This window comes from Pan paniscus, chromosome 1 (assembly GCF_029289425.2).
Source record: "Pan paniscus chromosome 1, NHGRI_mPanPan1-v2.0_pri, whole genome shotgun sequence".
Classification (NCBI taxonomy): domain Eukaryota; kingdom Metazoa; phylum Chordata; class Mammalia; order Primates; family Hominidae; genus Pan; species Pan paniscus.
The window spans coordinates 130,702,610-130,729,129 of record NC_073249.2 but is presented as its reverse complement, the minus strand read 5'-3'; the positions used below and the strand labels follow the sequence as shown (position 1 = coordinate 130,729,129).

Genomic DNA, 26,520 nt, shown 5'->3' with positions numbered 1-26,520 from the left:
AGGATACATGGGTTGGACCAGCCCGATCTGATGTGCAAGACTGCTCTGCAGCAATCAGGTCCAATAATTCCCCTAGGGCTAAAGTCTCTTATAGGAGCAAGTTGAGCCCAGGGGGATGGCCTTTCCTGGCTGGTCTCTACTATAGATGCTCCAGCACCAAATCTTCTGGACTCTACATCAGCTGGCTTGCTGCTGCTACCATTTCTTTAAACAGCTCTCCCTGCCACCTAAAGTGTCCATGGTGGTCAAGAGGTCCCCTCTTGCTGGGTTTCCAGAGGCCTGTAGCAAGAGCAGGTTGCTCCTTGCCAGTTCAACTCACCCATTACCCTGGAGCTGTTGTGGTTCAAAAATGGGTCCCAGTGTGTGGTAGCCCATGCAGAGTTCCCAGCTTTCTCCTGCTTCAGCCCACTCTCTGTGTCTTCCCTCTGTCCACTCTTGGAACCTTCCCTCTGAACATCTGTTCAGAGTACACCAGTTGTCTCAGTCCTGTGTGGGAGCTGTTCCATTTGTCTGCATCTAGTGGCCATGTTGCTCTCTCTCCTTTTCTGATACTTCTTATGGAAGGCAGGAGCATGGAGAATAGCACGATTAGATGACAGAGGGCATTTTGCGAAAATTATAGTAGTAATTTCTTCTGAGAAGCCTAAAAGAATATTATTCTTTTTTACCAGTCATATTGGCCAGTGGGCAGGTTAATGTTATGTTAGAGGTTTACATGAAGGGTCAGCCTCATAAAGTTTCCCTGCTTACTGCAGTGCAATCCTCAGCAAGTCACTGGGAAACTCCCTAGTGGGGCTGCAGAGCAAACACATAGGCAGCACTCTGATCAATGGGTTGAGAAGCCTCCTAGGAACTGGGGGCCAAGAACACAGATGAAACAAAGCCCTGTTGGGTTGCCTGGTGTGCAGGCTGTAGTGTGGGCAGAATGAATATTTCAAACAAGGACAATGGAGCCTTATTATGGAAATGATGTACACTGAAACTTTTAAAGGTTGTCTGTAACGTTTTTCCCCTCTGAAGAAGTCATGCTTCTATAATAACATTTACAAAGTTTAACATTTTAACCTGGTTAAACACTCTTTGCCTTTTTCCTTTTTTTGCTGTCAATAAGCATCTATAACTAGCAACAAAATTAAGTAAGGTCACAAGAAATTTTCTGAAACTTCTCATATGATGAATGTTCCTCAGAATAATGATGATCATGAAGCTAGAAATGTACTCAAGTTGATTCTCAATTATATGCAGTAACAGAGAACAGCAATGGGGTAAACAATCCAAATTGAGAGAATGGTAAAAAAAATAATTTTTTTACTTTAGAAATATCTTCTATGATTTGTCTCCAGAGTATGTACTTTCATAATTTTGAATAATTTCTCTCCTTAAAAACTCTTCAACTGTTCCCGTCAACTATAGGATAAAGTCCAATAATTCTTAATGTGCCCCTTATGATCTGTGACCTATCTGTTTCCATAGGTCTTTGTCCTCCAGTCATACTAAATTATTTGTGGTTTGTTAAATCTATGCAGTTTTCAAATCCAGAAGCTAAAGTGTGGCTGATATTCCTTATTTCTCTTTTTCCACTTGGCAAGTTTTTACTCCCCTTCCATAATAAATTCAAACTCTCCTCTGGGAATATTTGTCCTCCCTGTAGCCTACTTACTGGGAGATACTAATGAGCTCTCCACTGTATTCTTTGAGAATTATTTTCCTACTTCTTTCTTGGAACTCACAGCACTATAGAACAACTGTCTACATGTGTCAGTTTTTCATCAAAAGTGTGAGCTACTTGAGGCCAGGGAACTGTTGGAATTCTCAGAGACCCCAAATAGCAGCATAATGAATGGTAAATGACCGAGGGGCTGAGTTATGAAAAGAAAGTACAGATTAGAACTCTGCAAGAAGAGAGATACTCTGGGATTTGTCTTTTATGTGAGAAAACCCACACAGTACATAAATCTCCCTGGAATAAATGCATAGTTAGAATTTTATATGTGCTTTTGCCTCCTAGATTATAGAGGCCACAGAGACCATTTGTATTTTATTCTTCCCAAACAAACAAACCTCAGTTTTTCTAACATACTTGACAAGTGACTTTCAGGGAGGAGGCATTCACTGTCTCAAAAGGAAGACCACTCCATTCTTGAATGCTTATAATTGTGAAAATATTATTGTTTGTTGTTTGTTGTAAATCAAACCAAAATCTTTTTCTCTGTTAATTCATCTTTTCTCCGCCAGTCTTGGAGTCAGAACATGCCCTGACAGGCTAAAGAATAAGGTTAACTTGATTTCGTAAAACAAATCATCAAATATTTGAAATCTGAGATCTGAGGTAAATTACCTCATTACTCAAAGACCCATTGGTTTTTGTTTCTTTTTTAAATCTTTCAATGGAACCATTCTTTCAGATCTTTAAATAGCACTAACCTCCCAGGGTTGTAATCATGATTAGATAAAATTAAACATGTAAAGAACCTAAAACAGTGCCAGGTAAATAGCACTAAAAAGAAAAAATCTAGTTAAACAACTCTTAGGTCTTTCAATAATTAATTACGTAAAATGTCCCCCTTTTTTTGTTTGTTTTTTTGAGACACAGTCTCGCTTTATAGCCCATGCTGAAGCGCAGTGGCACGATCTTGGCCCACTGCAACCTCCACCTCTTGGGTTCAAGGGATTCTCCTGCGTTCAAGGGATTCTCCTGCGTCAGCCTCCCACGTAGCTGAGATTACAGGCGTGCACCACTACATCTGGCTAATTTTTGTATTTTTAGTAGAGATGGGGTTCTGCCATGTTGGCCAGGCTGGTCTCAAACTCCTGACCTCAGGTGATCCACCCACTTTGGCCCCGCAAAGTGCTGGGATTAGAGGCATAAGCCACCGTGCCTGGCCTGTACAAAATTTTCTACAACATCCTGGCTACCCTCAAGTCCCTGCACTTCAGTTTATAACAGTCTCTCTAGTAACAGAGTGTCCAGAATGTTATGGGTCATAACAGATGTGGACAAAGTAGTGCAGATTCCAGTGGGATGATGTCCTTCCTTTATGAGGCACCAATCTTCCATTACAGCAACAACATTTACATTCATTTTTTGGCAGCTTCGTAACACTATTGATTTATATTGAGTTTATAGTTGACTAAAACCCCTAGGTCACCTGTGAATGAAGTTCTCTAATCCAGGTCTCTACCATTCTAATCTTGTACAGTTGGTCATTTTGAAGGAATGTGTAACATTTTCATTTTAATCCAATTATCCTTCTTCTTGGGTTTAGCTTTTTCTTAACTTTCTCAAAGTACAAGGTCAACAAGATATTGGCAATCATTTTGTGCTTTTGCTGAGTGCACAGAATATAAAATAAAGAAAATAAAATTTTGATCTGAACTGTGGAAAGGATTAAATAGCACAGCATTTATAAAATTCCAAGCACATTGCCTAGAATATAGGAAGTGTTTTATATTTAATACTTTTCCTTTATGTGATATTCAAGTATGATAATCAACACTTTATATATTTTAGGCTAGGACCAAAGCAGAGTAGTTCTCCGTAATAAAAATCAAGGAAACATCAATCAACTATTAATGTTGTTTATGAATGGCCTTATAATCATCTATGAATCCATTTAATTCTACTCTTAACTTGCATTTTCTGGTTACTTTATATTAATAACTAGCTTTGATTATGTTATCCTTTGCCAAAAAGGCCTACTAACACTGGGGTACTCATTGTACACCCTCTTGTTCTGGCTGATGATTGTGTGTGTGGGCAGTGGAGAGGGGTGTCCCTCCTGATGATTGCCCAGGGCTCAAGCATAAGGGAAGTGCTTTGTTGGAAAGAACTGTTTTCTTCAGGCTTCTCTCCTCTCTTCAGAGCCCTTGTTTTCTCCTAGGTGCTTACTCTGTACCCCTTATCTATAAGGCATTGCCTTGATCAACATATACTGATTCTGCTAAAACATTAGTAACAGATTCAGGTTTCAATTCTTGTGGATATATTTTCTTTTTATTGAAAAACCATTGAATCTTTCATGATTCAAAAAAAAGATTCCAGCTTACTTAATTTTAGCAAGCTTTCCTGGCCACATACAAAGTAGCACCATAGACTTAACAGTCTATTGAGAAAGGTGATAAATGATACTACATACCACATTAACTCGTGCATTCAACAGATGCTTACTGATCATTTATTATATGTGGAGGCACCAAAGATAGGTGATAAACAAGACAGAGATAATCCCTCCCCTCATAATGTTCCCAGTGTATTGAGGGAGATAGGCAATAAACAAATTAGCCCAAAAGAGGTGGTGATGAGACTTTGCAGGATAATATTTTAAGACACTAATTTAGTTTTTTAATGTTATATTTTCCCTTTTCTCATTAATGCCCTAGGAGAAGTTTGTGACAGGAAAAAATAGGCTAACATGAAGTTTCTTCCCTGGCTTTTGTTTCCAAATGCCATCGGTAATTGAGGAACTCACGCTAGGTGTTTAGAAGGAAAGAGGAAAGGATGTGCCTCTGGAAAGTCAGGGAAAATAGGCTTCCCTTGAGAATGAAAGAAGTTCCCTTAAGTTGGAACTTGGATTGACAGTTGTTGGTATATAGGAATGCTAGTGATTTTTGTACATTGATTTTTGTATCCTGAGACTTTGCTGAAATTGTTTGTTAACTTATGGAGCTTTTGTGTTGAGACTATGAAGTTTTCTAGCTATAGATCATGTGGTATACAAACAGGGATAGTCTGACTTCCTCTCTTCCTATTTAGATTCCCTTTATTTCTTTCTCTTGCCTGATTGCCCTGGCCGGGACTTCCAATACTATGTTGAATGGGAGTGGTGAGAGAGGGCATCCTTGCCTCGTACCATCTTTCAAGGGGATGCTTCCAGCTTTTGCCCGATCCCTATGATGTTGGCTGTGGTTTGTCATGGATGACTCCTATTATTTTGAGGTATGTTTCTTCAATACCCAGTTTATTGAGAGTTTTTAACAGGAAGGGGTTTGAATTTTATCAAAAGCCTTTTCTGCATCTATTGAGATGGTCATATAGTTTTTGTCTTTAGTTCTGTTTATGTGATGAATCACATTTATTGATTTGCATATGTTGAACCAAACTCGCATCTAAGAGATGAAGTCTACTTTATTGTGGTGGATTAGCTTTTTGATGTGCTGCTGGGCCAGGCGCGGTGGCTCATGCCTGTAATCCCAGCACTTTGGGAGGCCAAGGCGGTCGGATCACCTGAGGTCGGGAGTTCGAGCCCAGCCTGACCAACATGGAGAAACCCCGTCTCTACTAAAAATACAAAATTAGCCAGGCGTGGTGACACATGCCTGTAATCCCAGCTACTCAGGAGGCTGAGGCAGGAGAATTGCTTGAACCCGGGAGGCGGAGGTTGCGGTGAGCCAAGATCACACCACTGCACTCCAGCCTGGGCAACAACAGCAAAACTCCATCTCAAAAAAAAAAAAAAAAAGATGTGCTGCTGGATTCAGTTTGCCAGTATTTTGTTGGAGATTTTTGCATAGATGTTCTTCAAGAATATTGACCTGTGATTTTCGTTTTTTGTTTTATCTCCGCCAGGTTTTGGTATCAGGATGATGCTGGCCTCATAGAATGAGTTAAGGAGGAGTCCCTCCTCAAACTTTTGGAATAGTTTCAATAGGAATGGTACTAGCTCTTCTGTGTTCTCTGGTAGAATTTGGCTTTGAATCCATCTGGTCCTGTGCTTTTTTTTGGTTGGTAGGCTATTTATTACTGATTCAATTTTGTAGCTGATTATTAGTCTGTTTGGGGATTCAATCACTTTTAAGTTCAGTCCTGGGAGGGTGTATGTATCCAGAAATCTATATATTTCTTCTAGATTTGTGTGCTTATGAGCACACAAACTATAGGTGTTCATGATATTCTCTGATCGTTATTTGTTTTTCATAATATTCTCTGATGTTTATTTGTATTTCTGGGGGTCATTGATAATACCCGGTTCATCATTTCTAATTGTGTATATTTGTATCTTCTCTGTTTTCTTCTTTATTAGTCTACCTAACAGTCTATCTATTTTATTAAATTTTTCCCAAAAAATCCACTCATGGATTCATTGATCTTTTGAATGTTTTTTTGTTTCTCAGTCTCCTTCAGTTCAGCTCTGATTTTGGTTATTTCTTGTCTTCTGCTAGCTTTGATTTGCTCTTGGTTCTCTAGTTCTTTTAGTTGTAATGTTAGGTTGTTAACTTGATATCTTTCTAATTTTTTGATATGGACATTTAGTGCTGTATATTTCCCTCTTAACACTGCCTTAATTTTGTCCTAGAGATTCTCATATGTTGTATCTTTTTTTCTCATTAGTTTCAAAGAACTTCTTGATTTCTGCCTTAATTTCATTTTTTATCCAAAAGTCATTCAGGAGCAGATTATTCAATTTCCATGTAATTTTATGTTTTTCAGTGATTTCCTTAGTCTTGATTTCTAATTTTTTCCTCTGGAGTCAGAGTCATACTGGGTGTTATGATTTTAGTCCTTTTGAATTCACTGAGGAGTATTTTTGTTTCTGATTATGTGATTGATTTTAGAGTATGTGCCATGTAGCAATGAGAGGAATGTATATTCTGTAGTTTTGGGGTGGAGAGCTCTGTAGATATCCATTAGGTACATTTAATCCAGTGCTGAGTTCAGGCCCGGCATATCTTTGTTAATTTCCTGCCTCAGTGATCTGACTACTACTGTCAGTGGAGTGTTGAAGTTTCTCACTAATATTTTATGGGAGTCTGAGTCACTTTGAAGATCTCTAAGAACGTGCCTTATTAATATGAGTGTTTCTGTGTTGGGTGTATATATATTCAGGTTAGTTACGTCTTCATGTTGAATTGAACCCTTTACCATATGTAATGACCTTCTTTGTCTTTTATGACCTTTGTTTAAGTCTGTTTTGTCTAAAATTAGGATCGCAACCCCTGCTTTTTTTTGTTGTTTTCCATTTGTTTAGCAGATATTTCTCCATTCCTTTATTTTGAGTCAATGTGTGTCATTGCATGTGAGATTGGTCTCTTGACAGCATACCAATGGATCTTGATTATTTATCTAGCTTGCCACTCTGTCTTTTAACTGGGGGATTTAGCCCATTTACATTTAAGGTTAGTATTGATATGTGTGGATTTGATCCTGTCATCATGATGTTAGCTGGTTATTATGCAGATTTGTGTGGTTGCTTTATAGTGTCTCTGGTCTATGTACTTCAGTGTGTTTTTGTAGTGGCTGGTAATCGTCTTTCCATATTTAGTGCTTCCTTTAGGAGCTCTTGTAAGGAAGGTCTGGTGGTAACAAATTCTCTCAGCATTGCTGGTCTGAAAAGGATCTTATTTCTCCTTTGCTTATGAAGCTTAGTTTGGCCAGATATGAAATTCTTGGTTGGAATTTCTTTTCTTAATGAATGTTGAATATTGGCCTCTAATATCTTCAGGCTTGTAGGGTTTCTGCTGAGAGGTCCGCTGTTAGTCAGATGAGCTTCCCTTTTTAGGTGACCTGACTTTTCCCTCTAGCTGCCTTTAACATTTTCCCTCATTTCAACCTTGGAGAATCTGATGATTATGTGTCTTGGGGATGATCTTCTTGTGAAGTATCTTACTGGGGCTCTCTGCATTTCCTGAATTTGAATGTTGGCATCTCTAGCTATGTTGGGGAAGTTTTCATGAATATCTTGAAACATTATTTGTAATTTGCTTCCATTCTCCCCATCTTTCTCAGGCACAACAGTGAGTTGTAGATTTGGTCTTTTTACATAATATCATACTTCTTCGAGGTTTTGTTTGTTCCTTTTTTTCTATTACTGTCAGTCTGACTTATTTCAGAAAGCCAGTCTTCAAGCTCTGAAATTCTTTCCTCAGTCTGGTCTATTCTGCTATTAATACTTGCAATTGCGTTATGAAATTCTTCTGTGTTTTTCAGCTCTATCAGGTTGTTTATATTATTTTGTATACTGGCAATTTTGTGTGTCAGCTCCTATATCATTTTATTGTGATTCTTCACTTCCTTGCATTGGGTTTCAAAGTACTCCTTCATCTTGATGATCTTCATTTCTATCCATATTCTGAATTCTATTTCTGTCATTTCAGCCATCTCAGCTCAGTTCAGAACCCTTGCTAGAGAACTAGTGCAGTTGTTTGAAGGAATTAAGGCACTCTGGCTTTTTGAGTTGTCAGCGTTCATGGACTGGTTCTTTCTCATCTATATGGGCTGGTGTTCCTTCAGTCTTTGAAGCTGCTGTCCTTTGGATGGGTGTTTTTTACTTTTAGCCTACTTGATGATTTTGAGGATTCGATTGTGGTATAAGGTGGGTTCATTCAACTAGCTTTGTTTCTAGAAGATTTTAGGTGGCCAAGGCTCATCTCCCAACTCCTGGACTGTATGCTCTAACACTGGGGATCTTGTATCAGGCCTCAACTTAGCTCTCTGGCTCCCTGCAATTAGGAATCCATTGTGCTGAGGTGACCAAGGTGTTCCCAGACCACTGGTCACTACACTCCAATGAGTGGTGCAGCAGCAGCAGAGTAATGGGGTACGTGCTTGTCAGCTGCAGCAGGTGACAGCAAGGGCCAGGGTGCCTGCTTTTGTGTGGGCATTTACGGCAGTGGGGGAGGTAGCACAGTTTGCAGGGAAAGGGAGCCCTCGTTGGTGACTGCACATGGTCACACTGGTGATGTTATTAGCATGGAGGCATGGCCCTGGCGGGTGCAAGTCTGTGCTTTTTCTACCAAAAAATAACTGGTCTTCAAAAATGTAGGGTCATGAAAGACAAAGAAAGGAAGTACTATTTTAGATTAAAGGATACTAAAGGAACATGACAAAGAAATAAAATTAATTCTTGATCACAGCAATTTTTTTTCTTTTGTTATATAATGCTCTAGCAGAACAATTTGCAATATTTGAATAATAGGTATAGACTACATGGTAATATTATACCACTGTAAATTTTCTGAGTTTGATAATAGTGCTGTAGTTAAGACAATGTCCTTGTTTTTAGTGAAAACATACTGAATTATGTAGTGATAAAGAACTTTTTCTGCACAATATTCTCTCAGTATGTATGTATACATACTACATATGTATGTACATGAGAGAAGGAAGATAGAAAGCAAATGTGATAAAATTTTAACATTTGGGGAAATTAGGTGAAAAATATAATAAATTCTTTGTACTATTTCTGCATCTTTACTGAAAATCTGAAATTATTCCAAAAAATTAAAATTAAAAGAGTAAGTCGTAAACAGAGAAGATATTTATAATGCATGTATCTTACTAAGGACTTGAATCCAAATATAAAAAGATTTATATAACTCAAGAATAAAAAGATAAACCTATAAAAATAGAAAATATATGTGAATAGATAGTACACAAATATTTGCCTGTAGCCAAAAAAAATACATAAAAGATTCAATGTTACTCCTCATCAAATTAATACCATTCTTATCATTGTGTAGTTGTTTACTTTATTACTAATGACCCTTTTTCATTTATGGAGCATATTTCTAAAACTTTTATGGCTACCCTTCATTTCTTCAGGTTAGTGTTTGTGTTTCTCCTTTTTTTCCATTCATTTACTTTCATATTTTCTATAATTTTGTTTAGGTGTGTCTTTTAAAACATACCTTTAGCTAGATATTTTCTTAACTAGTCTGATGACTCTGTCTTTAGACTGATGAATTTAGTCATTTTACATTTATGTGATTAATAATATCTTTAGAATTAAGTTTGCCATCTTTTTTCAGCTTTATATTTCCCTTGTGTTTCCATGTTTCTTTTATCTAACTTTCCTGCATTCTTCAAATTGATGTTTCATTTTATTTTTAAAAATTATATTCTGTATTCATATTCTCTTACTTCTAAACCTTTAATATAGTATACTTAAAATCTACAGTTAACATTTCTACACTTCAGTATAATACACATATTTCAGAACTCTTTTAACTCCAGTAATTCCAACTTCGTATTGTCTGTCATGGGTAGTCAATATCATCTTTAGTCTCTATCATTTTACATAGAGATTAATATTACTGTTTACACAGCCAATATTTGTTAAGAATGATACATGTGATTTTTAAAGTTATTCACTCACCATGCTTTCTTATATCTCACATCATTATAACCTGATTATTTTCCTTTTTTCCTTAACTACCACCTTGAGAATTTCCTTAAGTCTATACTTGACAAATTCTCATCTGAAAATGTCTTTATTTTAACCATATCCCGGATTGATAATTTTACAGGGTAAAGAATTTTATGTTGACAGTCATTGTCCGTCAGCTATTATTCTTCTTTCTTGTGGTTTTTATCATTACTATGAGAAAGTCACCTTCTAGTATAGTTGATTGTTTATGGCTAAATTTAAGATTTTCTGGTTGTCTGGTCTCCTGCAGTCATCTACTGAGGTTTCATTTCTGCCTTTTGAATCTGATAATTCTTACACTTAATCAGTCTGGAATCTTCATTCTCTCTTATTGTTGTCTTGCCTCCATTCTCTCTATTTTTTCCCTTTAAAAATTTAATTAGGTGTGTCTTTGAATAACTATTCTTATCTTCAAATGTCTAATTTTCCATTTCCTTTATTTCTGTACTTCATTTGACAATTTCTTTTGATTAATCTACCACTTAACAAATTTACTCTTCAACCATGTGTATTCTTTTGTCTACAACATTGGTTTCAAATTCATTCCAATCATTCTATATATATTTCCATTTCTAGGAGTTACATGCAGTACTTTTTCTGAAGGTACTATCTAATCATTTTTATGGTCTTTTTTCATTACTTATGCTTTGAACACACATTTTGTCTCTTTAATCATTTTTAATATAGTCATTTTATATTCTTTGCTTAATTATTCTAAAATATAAAACTTTTGGAGGAGTTTAATTATTCTTTATATAATTTTTTTCTTCAATTCTTTCTCATACCTTATTTCTTCATGTGATTTTAATTTTGGTTTGTATGAGTAACTGAATCTGTGAAATATTTGGAGTATGAATTGAGGTATAGTGCTCTAAAGAGGCTGTGTGCTTGTTACTGCCAGGCATTCTGGGCATGAAAAATCTAATTCTACTTTAAAATAATGTTTTCACTTGAGATTTTTGTATCACTCAGGCACACCCACATAAGGATAGCACTATAGCTACAAATTCTCCATTACCTGAAGATATGGGCTTTCAGCCGGGTGCAGTGGCTCACGCCTGTAATCCCAGCACTTTGGGAGGCCAAGGTGGGCAGATCACGAGGTCAGGAGATCAAGAGCATCCTGGCCAACATGGTGAAGCCCCGTTTCTACTAAAAATACAAAAATTAGCTGGGCATGGTGGCATGCGCTTGTAATCTCAGCTACTTGAGAGGCTGAGGCAGGAGAATCGCTTGAACCCGGGAGGCAGAGGTTTCAGTGAGCCGAGATTGTGCCACTACACTCCAGCCTGGTGACGGAATGAGATACTGTCTCAAAACAACAACAACAACAAAAAAAAAAAAAAAACTGGATCCCTTCCTTACACCTTATTAAAAAATTAACTCAAGATGGATTAAAGACTTAAACGTAAGACCTAAAACCATAAAAACCCTGGAAGAAAACCTGGGCAATACCATTCAGGACATAGGCATAGGTGAAGACTTCATGACTAAAACACAAAGGGCAACGGCAACAAAAGCCAGAATTGACAAATGGGATCTAATTAAACTAAAGAGCTTCTGCACAGCAAAAGAAACTATCATCAGGTTGAACAGCCAACCTACAGAATGGGAGAAAATTTTTGCAATCTATTCATCTGACAAAGGGCTAATACCCAGAATCTACAAATAACTTAAATAAATTTACAAGAAAAAAAAACAACCCCATCAAGAAGAGGGCGAAGGATATGAACAGACACTTCTCAAAAGAAGACATTTATGCAGCCAACAAACATGAAAAAATGTTTATCATCACTGGTCATTAGAGAAATGCAAATCAAAACCACAATGCGATACCATCTCATACCAGTTAGAATGGTGATCACTAAAAAGTCAGGAAACAACAGATGCTGCAGAGGATGTGGAGAAATAGCAATGCTTTTACACTGTTGGTGGGAGTGTAAATTAGTTCAACCATTGTGGAAGACAGTATGGAGATTCCTCAAGGATCTAGAACTAGAAATACCATTTGATCCAGCAATCCCATTACTGGGTATATACCCAAAGGATTATAAATCATTCTACTATAAAGACACATGCACACTTACGTTTATTGCAGCATTGTTCACAATAGCAAAGACTTGGAACCAATGCGAATACCCATCAATGATAGACCGAATAAAGAAAATGTGGCATATATACACCATGGAATACTATGCAGCCATAAAAAAGGATGAGTTCATGTCCTTTGCAGGGACATGGATGAAGCTGGAAACCATAATTCTCAGCAAACTAACACAAGAACAGAAAACCAGACACCACATGTTCACACTCATAAGTGGGAGTTGAACAATAAGAACACATGGACACAGGAAGGGGAACATCACACACGGGGGCCTGTCAGGGGATGGGGGGCTAGGGGAGTGATAGCATTAGGAGAAATACCTAATGTAGATGACGGGTTGATTGGTGCAGCAAACCACCATGGCACATGTATACCTATGTAACAAACCTGCACATTCCGCACATGTACCCCAGAACTTAAAGTATAATTTAAAAAAAATAAATAAATTTAAAAAAGAAAAAAAAGATATGGGCTTTTTAATGATATTCTCAGTTCCAACACTACCTCAGGTGGGTCCAAGGCCTTGCCTGCTTCCCCATATAGCTATTACATTAAAAACAAAAACAAAAACAAAATGAAAAACAGGTTTCTGCTTCTCAAAGTAAGTTCAACATCAGTTTCTGTTTATCACATTGATAGACATGTCCTTCTTCAGTATTTTCCTACTTTTCTTTTCCTTGCAAATTCATCTAGGGTTTTGATTTTCAAGTTTGGCAATTTCAACTGTTTGGTAATAAAATTTTTTCTGAATATCTAGACTACCTATTTTCAGAAATCCAACTCATAGTTGTTTAAATTTCAGGGTTATATTTACATTAGTGGTGGAGAGTTTATTCACTTCAACTAGCTCATGATCAAATACCATCATTTTCCAATGAATGACCCTCATTTTGAGTTTCTTGTTTGTTTATTCTTTTTCATTTATTTATTATTTTGTTTGTTTAATTTATTTCTCTCCTCTTATTCTCGTTCTGCACTTCACTTTTCTTCTTTTCTAATGGTCATTTATTTGAAAGTGTTTAAGGTCTCTTCTTTCATTTTTAGGTTTCCCTGTAAAACATGCAATATTATTTTGCATGTGTATGCTTTACTTGACATTGATGTTATTACACTTTAAACTTTTGATTTTTACTCTCTCACTCAAGTTATGTTTCTGTGGTCTATCATTTTGGTCTATATATCTATACGCATCTGTTCCTTTGCCTTCAACTGCTTTACAGCATTTATAGTGAACACTCACTATTAGTGACAGTTACTTAAATTGCCCCCAACTTTCTTTTACTACAAATATTGTAGTGAATACTCTACTACATGTTTTCTAATGAGCACATAAAATTTTCCCTGAAACATGTAAGGAGGAGAGACATTCCTAGTTTGTATAATGCTTGTATTTTTAATTTGGCTGACTACTGACACAGTGCACTCTCAAATACCTGTACCAGTCTACACACCCCCACTGTGTGTCTTCACCCCTCCAATAGATTTGAAGGAAGCATCTTGTCCCATTCATCTTTCTATCTCTTACGATTTACTCAGCTCCTGGAACATAGTCATGGCTCAAAACATTCATAAACTTTAGCAGAAACTCAGTCTATGGAAATGCAAAAAAAAGTAATTTCTAAATATTTGAATGATCTGATACCTAAGTAACAATTTTCATAAAATGAGAACATAGTATAAGCAGTTTCTTTTTTACACTTAATCATTTTGTTTTAGCTCACATTCTAATACAGGGAAATTACTAAAACTATTGCTTTCTTTCCGCTAATGGATTACTCTAGGGTGAATTATTGACACAACAAATACCTAGTTCATGTTATATGCTGTTAAAAAAAGATCGTCTGAAGTTAATAATTCAGCTCACCTTTCAAAACACTCTTGCTTTCTGCTTATCATTTTGCTTCATTATGATGATTTAGTTATTCACAGAACTTTGTTTTCTTTCCTGAAACCAGGTATATTAAAGAGGAGGTTATGTTGTTGTATAACGAAAAATATTTTAAATTCAACCTATTTAAAATGCAACCTCTAGTCTTGACAGCATCTTTTAAAATGTTGTACTTTAACGAACTTGAGGTTTCTACTGAGAAAGTTAATTTCTTTCTCTGTGTTGGTATATGTCCTAGCTTTAGGGCAATAAACATAAATAAATACTACTTTTTCAAAGATCTTGTTGCTATTGAGAATTGATGTCTAATAGACATCCTAAATTCAAACACCTCATTTTATAAAGCTTGAGACCATAATGCTTCCTAACAATAGTTTGTGACTTTGAGGTGTGTAGAGATAATTTGTAGAAATAGCATTTAACATTCACTTCTATTTTCTTTATATATATATTTTTTCTTCTTTCTTTCTAGATAAATTTTCTCTGCATAATTCATTTTCTTAAGATATATACCTTGTGCTTTTATGTGTGTACCATTTTCAGAGCTTTTCATAAACCTGAACTAATATATATCCCTTTGTAACACAGTATACCAATAGTTGATTCTCATTCAAACTGTGGATTAAATATCTGTTAACAAAATATTTTTGTGGGTCATTGCTTTATCTCCAATTTCAAGTAATAAATAAGCATTTAAATAAAAGCAATAGGTCAAAATGTTGCTTGTAGTTATTCTTTTAAAATATCAGAGGGATTCATTCCTACCTTGTTGCAGGTGGAGTACATAATGATTTTATTGAAAAAGGCTTGCTGGATAGAGTATACATTCTTCTGAAACAGAAACCCAAAATAAAGTGACTTAATGTCATACAAGTTCACTTCTGTCACATGTAACAAACTAGATTGAAGTATCTCAGGCTGGTATGCAGGTTCTGCTGTGTCTAGGACTAGATTTCTTCTATCTTGTTACCATGCCATCCTTAGAAACTTGCTTTATATCCATTGATCCAAGAGGAATCACCACTATATCTATGTTCCAGTTGGCAGGAGGGAGAAAGGATAAGGGAATGGGTGGGGGAGAGACATGCATCCTTTGAAGGTCAGGATTCAGAAGTTGAAATTATCATTTCCAGTCAAACCCTTTTCACCACAATTTAGTCATGTGGCCACACATAACTGCAATAGAGACTTGAAATGTATAATCTTTATTCTGGGTGGTCATGTAAAATTCAGGAGCTCTATTAAAATAGAGAAAGGGAAGAGCAGATAATTGGAAAATTACCAGCCATATTCTGTATACATCCTCGCTGAATTTCAGCTTATATTTCCTATCCAGAATGGATAACATCTAAAAACGTGTGAGAACAATTTTAAGATTCCATGAACCAATGAGAAGGTGGTGAGCCTGAATAAATAATGACATTTCCACTTACGTGAAAAATCCATTTTGTTAAACACATACCTTCCAGATTTCCAAAGTAACCGTAAACAGAGGTGCAGGTTTCCCATCAGTGGAGAAACTATCCAAGTGGATTCAAAACTCTTTAACTTTTTATATTCAAGTATTATCTTTGCATTATCCAAAAGGAGACATGAACCTTTAAAATATAGTTGCTGTGCAACTCCTTACTAGTGGATAAAACAGATCGCACTTTGTGCCCAATGAACGTGATACAGAAAAGGAAGCGTAGGTGTTTCTAAATAAGTCTTAAGCAAGAGCAAAGCTCAGAAATTCAAATGAGGGGTAAGGGAGATGAGCTGATTTCTAGCTATATAACATAATACAGTCAAGATAATTAATAATTATTAATAATTAAAAATTACCTGGGTACTCACCCAGATTCCCTTTAGCAGCCTGTGAAGTCTATACCCCTACTTCTGCAGGCATTGGCTGCGAAGGATCATCACATCTGCACCTTCTGCCGAAAATTGCCCTTAGTTGATAGGCGCTGCCTTGCTGGAAGACGCCTGGGATTTACCCTGGCGCGTGACCACTGCTTGGCAGGGTCTTTAAAAGCCCATTTCCTGGCCTCTGGGTGGACCAAACTCTGTAATGTGATGTACTCTTCAGCACTTGCAGTGTGATCTGATTGAGTCTATACTTCTGCTAAAACTGTATCTTTGCTTAGTTTCTTCCTCTTTATCTTCATTCCCTTCAATAAATCCCTGGGAGTATTCCTTAATAAATCACTTTCATAAGAACCCTCATCTCAGGCACTGTTTCTAGAAATCCCAAACTAAGATATTTTTCCTTAAGTATGTTTACTATTCTGTTAACATGAGGCATAATTAGACACATCCTGATACAATGCTCAATCTATGTCATCATCAACAACTGCCATTTTGATTAGGGACATCGAAATATTTGCACTAATCATTTACTTTATGAGAAAACAATATATAATATGTAACCCTATCACAGAGAAATATAGCTTAGTTAATCTATCCAATAATGGCCTGGCACAGTAGCTCATGCTTATAATCCCAGCACTTTGGGAGGCCGAGGCAGGTAGATCACCTGAGGTTGGGAGTCCAAGACCAGCCTGGTCAACATGGTGAAGCCCTATCTCTACTAAAAATACAAAAATCAGCCAGGCTTGGTGTCAGGTGCCTGTAATCCCAGCGACTCAGGAGGCTGAGGAAGGAGAATCTCTTGAACCCAGGAGGCGGAGGTTGCAGTGAGCCGAGATCACGCCACTGCACTCTAGCCTGGGCAACAAAGCAAGACTCTGTCTCAAAAAACAAAACAAATAAACAATAATAAATATATTTTAGCCATAAATGATGCAGAATTGTAGGCCTAATGCTAGTCAATATATAATTTTGATAAATACATATAATTAAATTCTACCAGAATCGTTTTTGATTACAAAAAATTCAGGATCATGAAATCATGAGGCTAATGAAATGGCCTAGGTGAGCTTACTATGAAGAATAGGAGTCAAGCTCCAATTGTGCTACTGTATCTCCAAATTCATATTATGGCAAGGCTTATTATTGCAGGGTGTCATTCTACATGACTACTCAAACATTCTTAAAATTTGCAAGATACATTTAGCCCTGGAATATCACAATTCTGACTCTTCTTTACATCATGAATACTGCCAAATTTACCAGTTTTATAGTAAAAAAAAAAAATGTATTTTTCAAAAGCCCATGAGATGTAAAAGTTGCTTACAGTAACTTCACAATAATTCTAAGGCCAAAAACTTTGCAATAATTCTAAGAAATATATTTGTATTTATAAAATATCATCGCTTTTTAATGAATAGTTTTGGTTTTTAACAAAATCAGTTTTATTTGAAACTAGGTCACATTCATTAAACAGATACTTGTTAATTCTTGATATTTGCAGTCCAAAGGCAACCACAAGAATTTAAAATGATTCTTGCTCCTATTCATGTTTCCAAGGAGAGGGACTGCTTCTAGATTAACATTCCTGGTATCTTGTCTCATTTTCTTACTCATTGTTTCTTATGAAATAAAAGTGAAATTACTGACTCTTGTGTCCACATTGAATGATTGGGAAATCTATTAAAAAATGACCAATGATTTATTTCTATGTTTTCTTCCATCTCCAACCCTGACCGATGTAACTCAGCAATGAGTGTGTCACCTCTTCCATTCCACACGTTCCTTTAGGTGAGTGTCTAGACCACCAAGGACTGAGAGTGCTGCAGGACCATTGACCTACTGCGGGGCCATTACTGCCAATCAAATGTTTACCAATGATAAAGGTGTAAATTTTATCTCATTTTTGGTCAGTTATTTCTCATTGTTTTCAAAGCTAGAATACAGGAGAGAAGATGGTTATTCATTGACTCTCTAAAACCCCAAGAATTCTTTTCAAAATGTTTGTGCCTGTTGATGTGGTGACTGACTTCCCACCAAGCCGCCTGACGACCCCACAAAATGTATGATGCACTGATCACAGGGCACTTCAGAAAAGGCAAATGTGTTTTCTGTATTTGCAATCAAGCCAATGTGTATGCACATTTTGATCCTGAGTGAACTTTTTAAAATACTTTATTTTATTTTATTATTTTATAAGTTCCAGGATGCACGTGCAGGATATGCAGGTTTGTTACAGAGGTAAACATGTGCCGCGGTGTTTTGCTGCACCTATCAATAGCTAATGCATGCATTCGCTCTTTATCCTGATGCTCTCCCTCCCCCAAACTCCCATGACAGGCCCCAGTGTGTGTTGTTCACCTCCCTGTGTCCATGTGTTCTCATTGTTCAGCTCCCACTTTTAAGTGAGAACATGTAGTATTTGGTTTTGTGTGCCTCTGTTAGTTTGCTGAGGATAATGGCTTCCAGCTCCATCCATGTCCCTGCAAAGGACATGATCTTGTTCCATTTTATGAACCTGAGTGAACTTTTTTACTTAAATCAATAATATTCTTCATTCATATCTTTTAATGTACAGCTTATTTTTAAAACTTGAGTCGTCAGAAGTCTCTAATTAAAAAAATATATATTGCCTCAAGAAACTGCTCAGTATCTCCAAAAATATTCATAATAAAACCCTGAACTGAGTTTTTTTGTATCTTACACATTATATTAAAAGACATTGCCTGACCATCAAGAGGTTTCTCTTTTTTTTTTTTTTTGCAATTTCTTTTTTTGAGGTGTTGTCTCGCTCTGTTGCACAGGTTGGAGTGCAGTGGCACGATCTTGGCTGACTGCAACCTCCGCCTCCCAGGTTCAAGCAATTCTCCTGCCTCAGCCTCCTAGGTAGCTGGAATTACAGGCGCCCGCCACCACAACCGGCTAATTTTTTTGTATTTTTAGTAGAGACAAGGTTTTGCCATGTTGGCCAGGCTGGTCTCAAACTCCTGACCTCAGGTGATCCGCCTGCCTCAGCATCCCAAAGTGCTGGGATTACAGGCGTGAGCCACTGCGCCCGGACTTTTTGCATTTTAAAGGGTCATTTTTTGTCTATAACACATTTATTCAACCTGACAAGAAAAAGGGGAAGAGAAAAAACACACCACAAGTTCCTCAAAAGCGATCCACTGCTGAAATGTAGGAATTTCTCCCACCTCTTAAAAACAGTCTTTTCCTCTCACTATACCCTGGGCAATCTCATCTGCTTCATGACTTTGTACTTCATCCCTGTGTTTCTGACTTGTACCATTTGTACATCCTGTCTTGCCCGCAACGTTAACATATTTGCTCTATCCTATTATATATATAAAACATAATTTCAGAATTGCTACATCCATACCACTAGCAAAACAAACCTTGTCATAAAAGTCAGGAATTTCTTTGCATTTTTTTAGTCCTTAGAATATATCCCTCTGAGGCTGTATAGTCAGAATACAGCATTCCAAAATTACCTCGATTAATTCTTTTTTTCTTTTTTGTAGTTTTTTTTAGTGAGCTACAAAGTTCAGTTTATTTGTTTCTGCTTATCTCCAGTTTGAAATTTCTTTTCTTCATCTTTGTTGATTTAATTTTCTAAAATTTGTTTTAAAAAAAGCATAGTTCACAATGAAAACTATATCAAATATATATGCAAAAAAAATCACACTCACATCTATACCCCTTCCACCTAACTCACAACCCTGTAGGTAATCAATTTTATTACTTTCTAGTTCATTATTCCTGTATTTGTTTCAGTGAAATTAAACAAGTATAGACATACGTATTCTAATTTCCTCTTGCTTCTTACAAGAAAGGTAGCATATTATAGGTTTTTCATTTGCATCTTGCTTTTTTCATATAACAATGCATCCTAGAAATCACTCACATTAAAGAGATTTTTAATGTCAAATTAAATCTCTTTAATGTCATATTAAAGAGATTTTTTTATCATTGCTTGTACTGATTATTTTACTAACTAATATTTGGCAGCTACATAGTACTCCAATGTGTGAATGTGCCAGAGCGTATTTGACTTTCTATATGGTATTTAGGTTGCTTCCAATTTTTACTTGCGAGTAATCTTGTACCAATTTTTTTTTTTTTTTTTGTATCTTCAGACTAAAATCCTAGAAGTGGGATTGCTGAGTCATGTGGCAATGAATATATAATTTCCATATATATTACCAAGTTTACCTTTACTGTGGCTGTACCATTTTGCACCCCCACTAGGAGAGTGCCCATTCCCCCACCTCTGTTGAACAGCTTGTGGCCAATCTTCTGGCCAGTAATTTGACAGTTAAAAATAATACATTAGTGTACTTTTATCATTTTTTCTCTTATTATGAGTAACATTAAGCATTTCTTTTATATATTAAAAAGCCATTTGTGTATCATTTATTATAAACATTTCATGATTTTGTCCATTTTTCTTTTTTGTTATTGTTGTTGTCAGTTTTTAAGAGTTCTATATATATTGTCAGTTCTTCCTTTATGGTTGGTTTCTTTTCTCCTAGCCCTAGTCATAAAGATGGTATCTTATGTAAACCTCTGCTGATACTGTCCAACAGAACTTTCTACAGTGATGGACATGTTCCATATCTTTGTTGCTCAATGCAGTGCCTGCTAGCCACAGGATTGTGGCAAAAGCTAGCTATTGCACAATTGAAATGTGACTAATACAACTAAGGAACTGAATTTTTAATTGTTTTTAATTTTAATTAATTGAAATGTAAATTTAAATACCCATGTGACTAATGGCTACCTTATTGACTAGAGCAGCTTTATATAGATACTTTAATTTTTTTATCTTTTGAGTTTAAATCTATATGAGGAATTTATTTATAATTGGGAAGTGGCTGGCAGTTTTATTTTTTTAATATGGACACTAAATTTATCCAGCACCATGTCTTGAAAAGATTCTGTTCTGCAGGGTTATGTGTAATAAATCAAGCGACCATGTAGTTTCGTTTCTAAATTGTTCTGATCCACTAATCTGTTTTTCAGTCCTTAATTTCAATAACACTTGTGTAATCTCAATGGGCTTATAATGTTCATATGTGGTAATATGTTTTGCGACTTTATCATCTTAGAGAGGCTAGTTTGAGTCCTTTAATTTTCCATGTAATTTCTAGAATAATAATTTTACTTTACACAATTGGGGAATTTTAGTCTATATATCAATGTACAGAGAATTGACATCTTAAAATATTGGATCTTTCAATCTCTGAACATGGTATATCCTTTCCCAATAATAGCAACATTAACTGTGATCACTTGGTTAAACTGGGGTCTCCCAAGCTTTTCCACTGTAGACTTAACAATTTCTTGATTTTTTTATATTAAATGAAATTTGCATTTCTACAAAATGTTCAACATGGTGGTGATATATTATCCTTTATATGCATTGTTGAGTTTGGAATGCTAATATCACTTTAAGATATTTAATCAGTGTTCATAACAAAGATTGACCAGTAACTTATGTTTTTATCAAGTTTTGTATCATGTTATGCTGGCCTTAAAGATTAGTTGAAAATTGTTTTTCCTTTTGCACATTTTGAAAACAAATTACAGATATGATTCTCATTTATTTTATCTAAATTTTTAATTTTGAGGAAAAAAGGTGTTCATGATAGTCATTGAATATCTTTTAATGTTTCTAGGCTCTATCGTTATACCCCTTCTTTTATTACTTAGTATTGGTAATTTGTACCTTTTTGATCCACTGTCTTGGTTAGTCTTCATATGTATTTATCAAATTTTGGCTTTTGAAATGAACAACTTCTGATTTTGCTGATTTTCTCTATTGTGTGCTTGTTTTCTATTTTATTAAATTTGATTCCTTATTATTTTCTTCATTCCGCCTTATTTAGGTTTAAACTTATGCTCTTTTGCTAACATCTTCAAATGGATACACACAGGTCATCAATTTTCAGGTTTTTATCTTTAAATATATAATTTGCAGGCTATAAAATTTGCAAATATATAATTTATATATTTAATATTTCATATTAAATATATTTAATATAATTATATTTAATATTTTATATATTATATATTATATTTAATATTTTATATTAAAATAAAATTTGCAAATTATATAAAATATATAATTTGCAGGCTATAAAATGGCTGTAACGCCATACCACAAATTTTATATATTCTTTTTTGGTTATATTTTGATTCAAAATATTTTTTATTATTTTATTGATTCTTTAAAAAATTATGGATTATTTAATTTTCATACTTTAGGGGGTTCACCGTCACTAATTTCAAATTTAATTCCATAGTAGTAAAAAAACACACTTTGTATTATTTCAATTATTTGATATATGTTGAGATTTGCCTCATGTACATATATAGTCCAGGATATAAACATTTTGAGAAATATTGCATGTGTACTCCTGTATATTGTACAGTTGAATGCAGTGCTCTATATGATCATTAGGCCAATGCTTATTAATCTTACTTTTTGAGTATTCTATATTTTTACTGATTTTTTTACGTGCCTTATCCTACGACTTTTTGTGAATTTTGTGTTAAAAATCTTTCGCCGTATTTGCGTACTTATTTATTCATTAATTTTCTTCAGTTTTGATTTCTAAGGTATGTAATTAAGTGCATAAAAATTTTAAATTTTAAATTGATCTTTTTATCATTACAAAATATCCCGTCTTTACCTGCAATATACTTCCTGTCTTAAAGTCTACTATTTCTTATCTTAGCATAACTACATGTTTATTTTGATTATCCTTTGAATGTTATACCTTTTTTCTTTTATTTGACTTTACAATTTTTGTGTAGTTATTTAAGTTTTTATCTCTTTTAAAAACCACTGTATATAATTGGCAGTGGTTTTTATTCTGACAATCTTGACTATTAATTGGATAATTTAATAGAAATTTAATAACTATTATTAATTTAAGTAATTACTGATACATTTGGATTTAAATCAACCATCTTAATGCTGTATTTTATTTCTCCCACTTGGTCTAGACTTCTCTCCTTTTCTTTTTTTGGGTTTATCGAGTATTTTTTTGTTATCATATTTTCTCCTCTATTAAGTTTAAAGTTATATTAATTCACTTTTAAAATTTTATTTTATTTGTCCTTTTGGTGGCTCTCCTGTAGATCTCTCACTTCTAAATCTCATATAAATTAGCATCCCTAGGTAAGGCAAGGATGTTACAACACTTCAGTTACCCCTTTTCCATTTGTTATTTTGTCATGTGTTTTGATTAAATGTCACAATAGATTATTATTATTGTTGTCGTTTTATATATATTTTGTTTTTGTTTATAAGGAAATCTCTCTACTCTCATTTTTGAAGAATATTTACTCTGAGGAGAATTCTACTATAACAACTATTTTTTTTCAGCATTTTAAAGATGCCATGTCAGTCTTTTCTAACTGCTATTGTCTTTGTTGAGAAGCAAGTTAATAATTATAAAATTGTTTCTTTGAAAGTAATTTATCTTTTTATTAGATGTTTCTAAGATTTTGCTCTTTGTCATTAGTTTTCATTAACTTTACCATAATGTGCCTGAAAATGATTTCTTTGTTCTCATTCTGATTGGGCTTTATAGTGTTTCTTGAATATGTGGCTTAATGTCTTTAATCAGTTTTGGGTAATTTTTGCCCTTTATTCGGTCTCTTTTGCAGTCCTGAGAGTCTGTCACATATATGTATTTTCTATGTATTATACAAGTCATATTATCCTTTTTGTGTTTGCCATCCTATTTTGTATTTTTTTTTTACTAACATCTTTCAAAATCACTAATCCTCTGTCTTGCAACTCTCTGATAGCCAGTTAGTGTAAAAGTCAGTCACTTTAATACAATTAGATATTAAGCTATTAATAACTGGTTTTAGGCCTGGTCTTCTAATTTGCTATTATTTCTAGTATATGCTATTTTAGGAGAGTTAGAGAAATACCTAGAAAGTTTATTGTGGTTTTCCCCCTTTCTGGGCTTTGAACTTCATTTAAAAATCTCCAAACAGCACTGAAATTCTCTGCCTCTTAGCATCCATCTGCCTTCTTTTAGCTTCTGAGCCTTTCTACCCACATTGCATATGCACTAACTAATGACTCAAAGGGAAATGCTGCCAAGAAAAATACTCTTAGCAAATTTTCCTTCTCTCTGGAATCCTGGGTCTCCAAGTTTGGTTGCCTTGATTACTTTCTGGTGGGTTCAAACAGGTTTAATTTTTATCTAGCTTTTAGTTTTGCTCTCATTGAGAAGGTGGTCTGCTACGATCTATTTCTTTTTAGCTGGGAATATAAAGTTCAAGATACTTTTTATAATCCTATGTTAATAATAACTCCTCCATAAAGCTTTTTTTCTTATTCTTTCATCAGAAAAAATCACTATCTCAACTAAATTCTTATGAATGTAGTGATTAAGAGCACAGAATATGGAGCTTTTAGAATCAGCCTTCACCATGGCTTTAGATAAGTTACCTAACTTCGTTTTGCCTCAGTTTTCTTATAAGATTGAGATAATATTTGTACTTATGTCACAGTATTGATATAAAGATTAAATGAGATAATGGATATAAATCACATAAGCATTCCATAAGGGTTAGATATTTTTGGTAATAGTTTTAGTAATATTATGGCATTTTTTATTAAAAACTTTGTTATTTAAGCACATAAGTACCTGACTAGATTCCCTGATAGAGAGAAATGTCTTCCTCATCTTTATTCCCCAGCCTTGAGATATTCCCACACAAGGTATCTAATTGCATTGGTGGATAAATGCAAAATTAATTGCATACACCCAAAATTGTTAATTCAGTGAGATGAAATGAAAATTTATTTCCAAAGACCCATGGCAGGGGGAAGAAGTTAAGCTATTGCAAATGAGACCTGAATCTGTAGATTTTCCATATCCAGTTAATATGTTTTTAACTCCTTGAAACCAGTAATTTTTTGTTTTGTTCATCTCTTTATGTCAGCACCTAGCTCAGTTTTTGGTTAATAAGAGACAATCAGTGTTCGCTACATGACTAAATAAATAATTCATTTTTACCTTCTTTATTACTATTGATTATCTAATGTTGTCTTTTCACAAGTACTTCTTTATTCAGATTTCAACTTATCAAATCTTCAAAAATTAAAAAAAAATCCACTAGTTGTTTTAAGAGCCAGTTGTATTTCTATTTTTCAGTAAGCTGTGTTTGCCATTGAGTTTATTTTAGAAGCAGATTATAAATGATCTGTATCAGTCAGGTGTGTTTCTGCTATGCTGAACTCATAATACAAGTATCATCCAGGTGTCTGTAGACCAATAGACCAAACAATTTAAACACCTTCTCATATGCTACAGAAGGCAGTGAAAGTTTTTTCATATTTTTCTTTTAAGCCTAGATTGTCCTTTTAAACTTTTGATCCTAATCTTCATTTTTCATGACATTTGCCAAGGTCTCATGGATTTTATTTTCTGTGTTGCCTTCCCAGTTGTTCTTTGATGAAGAGAAGAAAATGTTCAAAGACTCTATCTGGACAGCAGAGCAGTGCACAGCTGTGATGTTTCTTTTTTCTCTGCCTTGACCTTACTCTGAAGAAAGTACTCCTTTAGGCTCAAACTCCTGAAATTGACTGAAGTATCTCTTAGGGAATGCTTTGGTCATAACAGATTTTTTAAAAAACTTATTTAAATTCCATTCCAGGTGCAGCCTCCCTTTACTTTATAGGTTAAAGCGGGAAATATCACTGGGAAAGGGAAAAGGATCATGAATATTTAAAGTTTATCATAAATGAGAAGTCTGTGAACAAAGCCTGCCCATGAGCCTGAGTTTTGTGTTACATCATCTCTTGAAATCCCTCTGAAAAAAGAGTATGCACTAGACAATTGCACCAACATAGGGAAAGCAAAGGCATGTCTCATTATCACCCTGAGAAATGCCAACACCTATGGTCTTGATCATTTTTCGACATTTTTCCTTTAAGTCACATAGGCCTTATGGTTCACACGACAGAGAAATTATTCTTAAGTCAATTATAATTGATTGTTGTTGTCATCTTTTTAAAGGAATTTTGAAATTAAGAAAATATATGAGAAAAATATTTGTTAGATGAAGAGAAGAAAAAGCAACTATCTGGCATAAAATGACTGACTTCCAAGGTTAATATTTCACTGGAAAAAACACCAGTAATCTTTGAATGAATGATGTGTATAATAACAGTATTAAATATTCACTTACCTATTGAACAAACATTAAAATGTGCTATATACAAGACACTGCAAAATGCCAAGTGAATTTACAAATTTGGCCCAAATTTGCTATAGACACAATGCCAACCACCAATCAGAATATAAACCGTAAAACAATGCTATTTGATGAAATTATATAAACCCTATCCTATAGCTTTAAATGTAAACAAAACAACTCCCTCCATTTTCAAGTATGTCTTAAACCTCCATTGCTTTTACCTGCTACATAACACACCAAATCATGGCGTACACTGGTGCATAAATGATATGTAGTCCATAGCCTTTACCATCATTGAAAAAATA

At 34.9% G+C, this 26,520-nt stretch overlaps 1 long non-coding RNA gene across 1 annotated transcript in view; it reads right to left on the bottom strand.

The window, feature by feature from the left end:
- The window catches only part of LOC130541707 (uncharacterized), a 119,968-nt gene that overhangs the window by 35,340 nt on the left and 58,108 nt on the right, over window positions 1-26,520 (bottom strand). Inside the window, exons 4-5 of the long non-coding RNA XR_008955800.2 lie at window positions 14,900-14,965; window positions 14,111-14,191 (exon numbers count right to left, since the gene is read on the bottom strand). This is a non-coding gene — a long non-coding RNA (uncharacterized LOC130541707). The remainder of the gene's footprint in view (window positions 1-14,110; window positions 14,192-14,899; window positions 14,966-26,520) is intronic.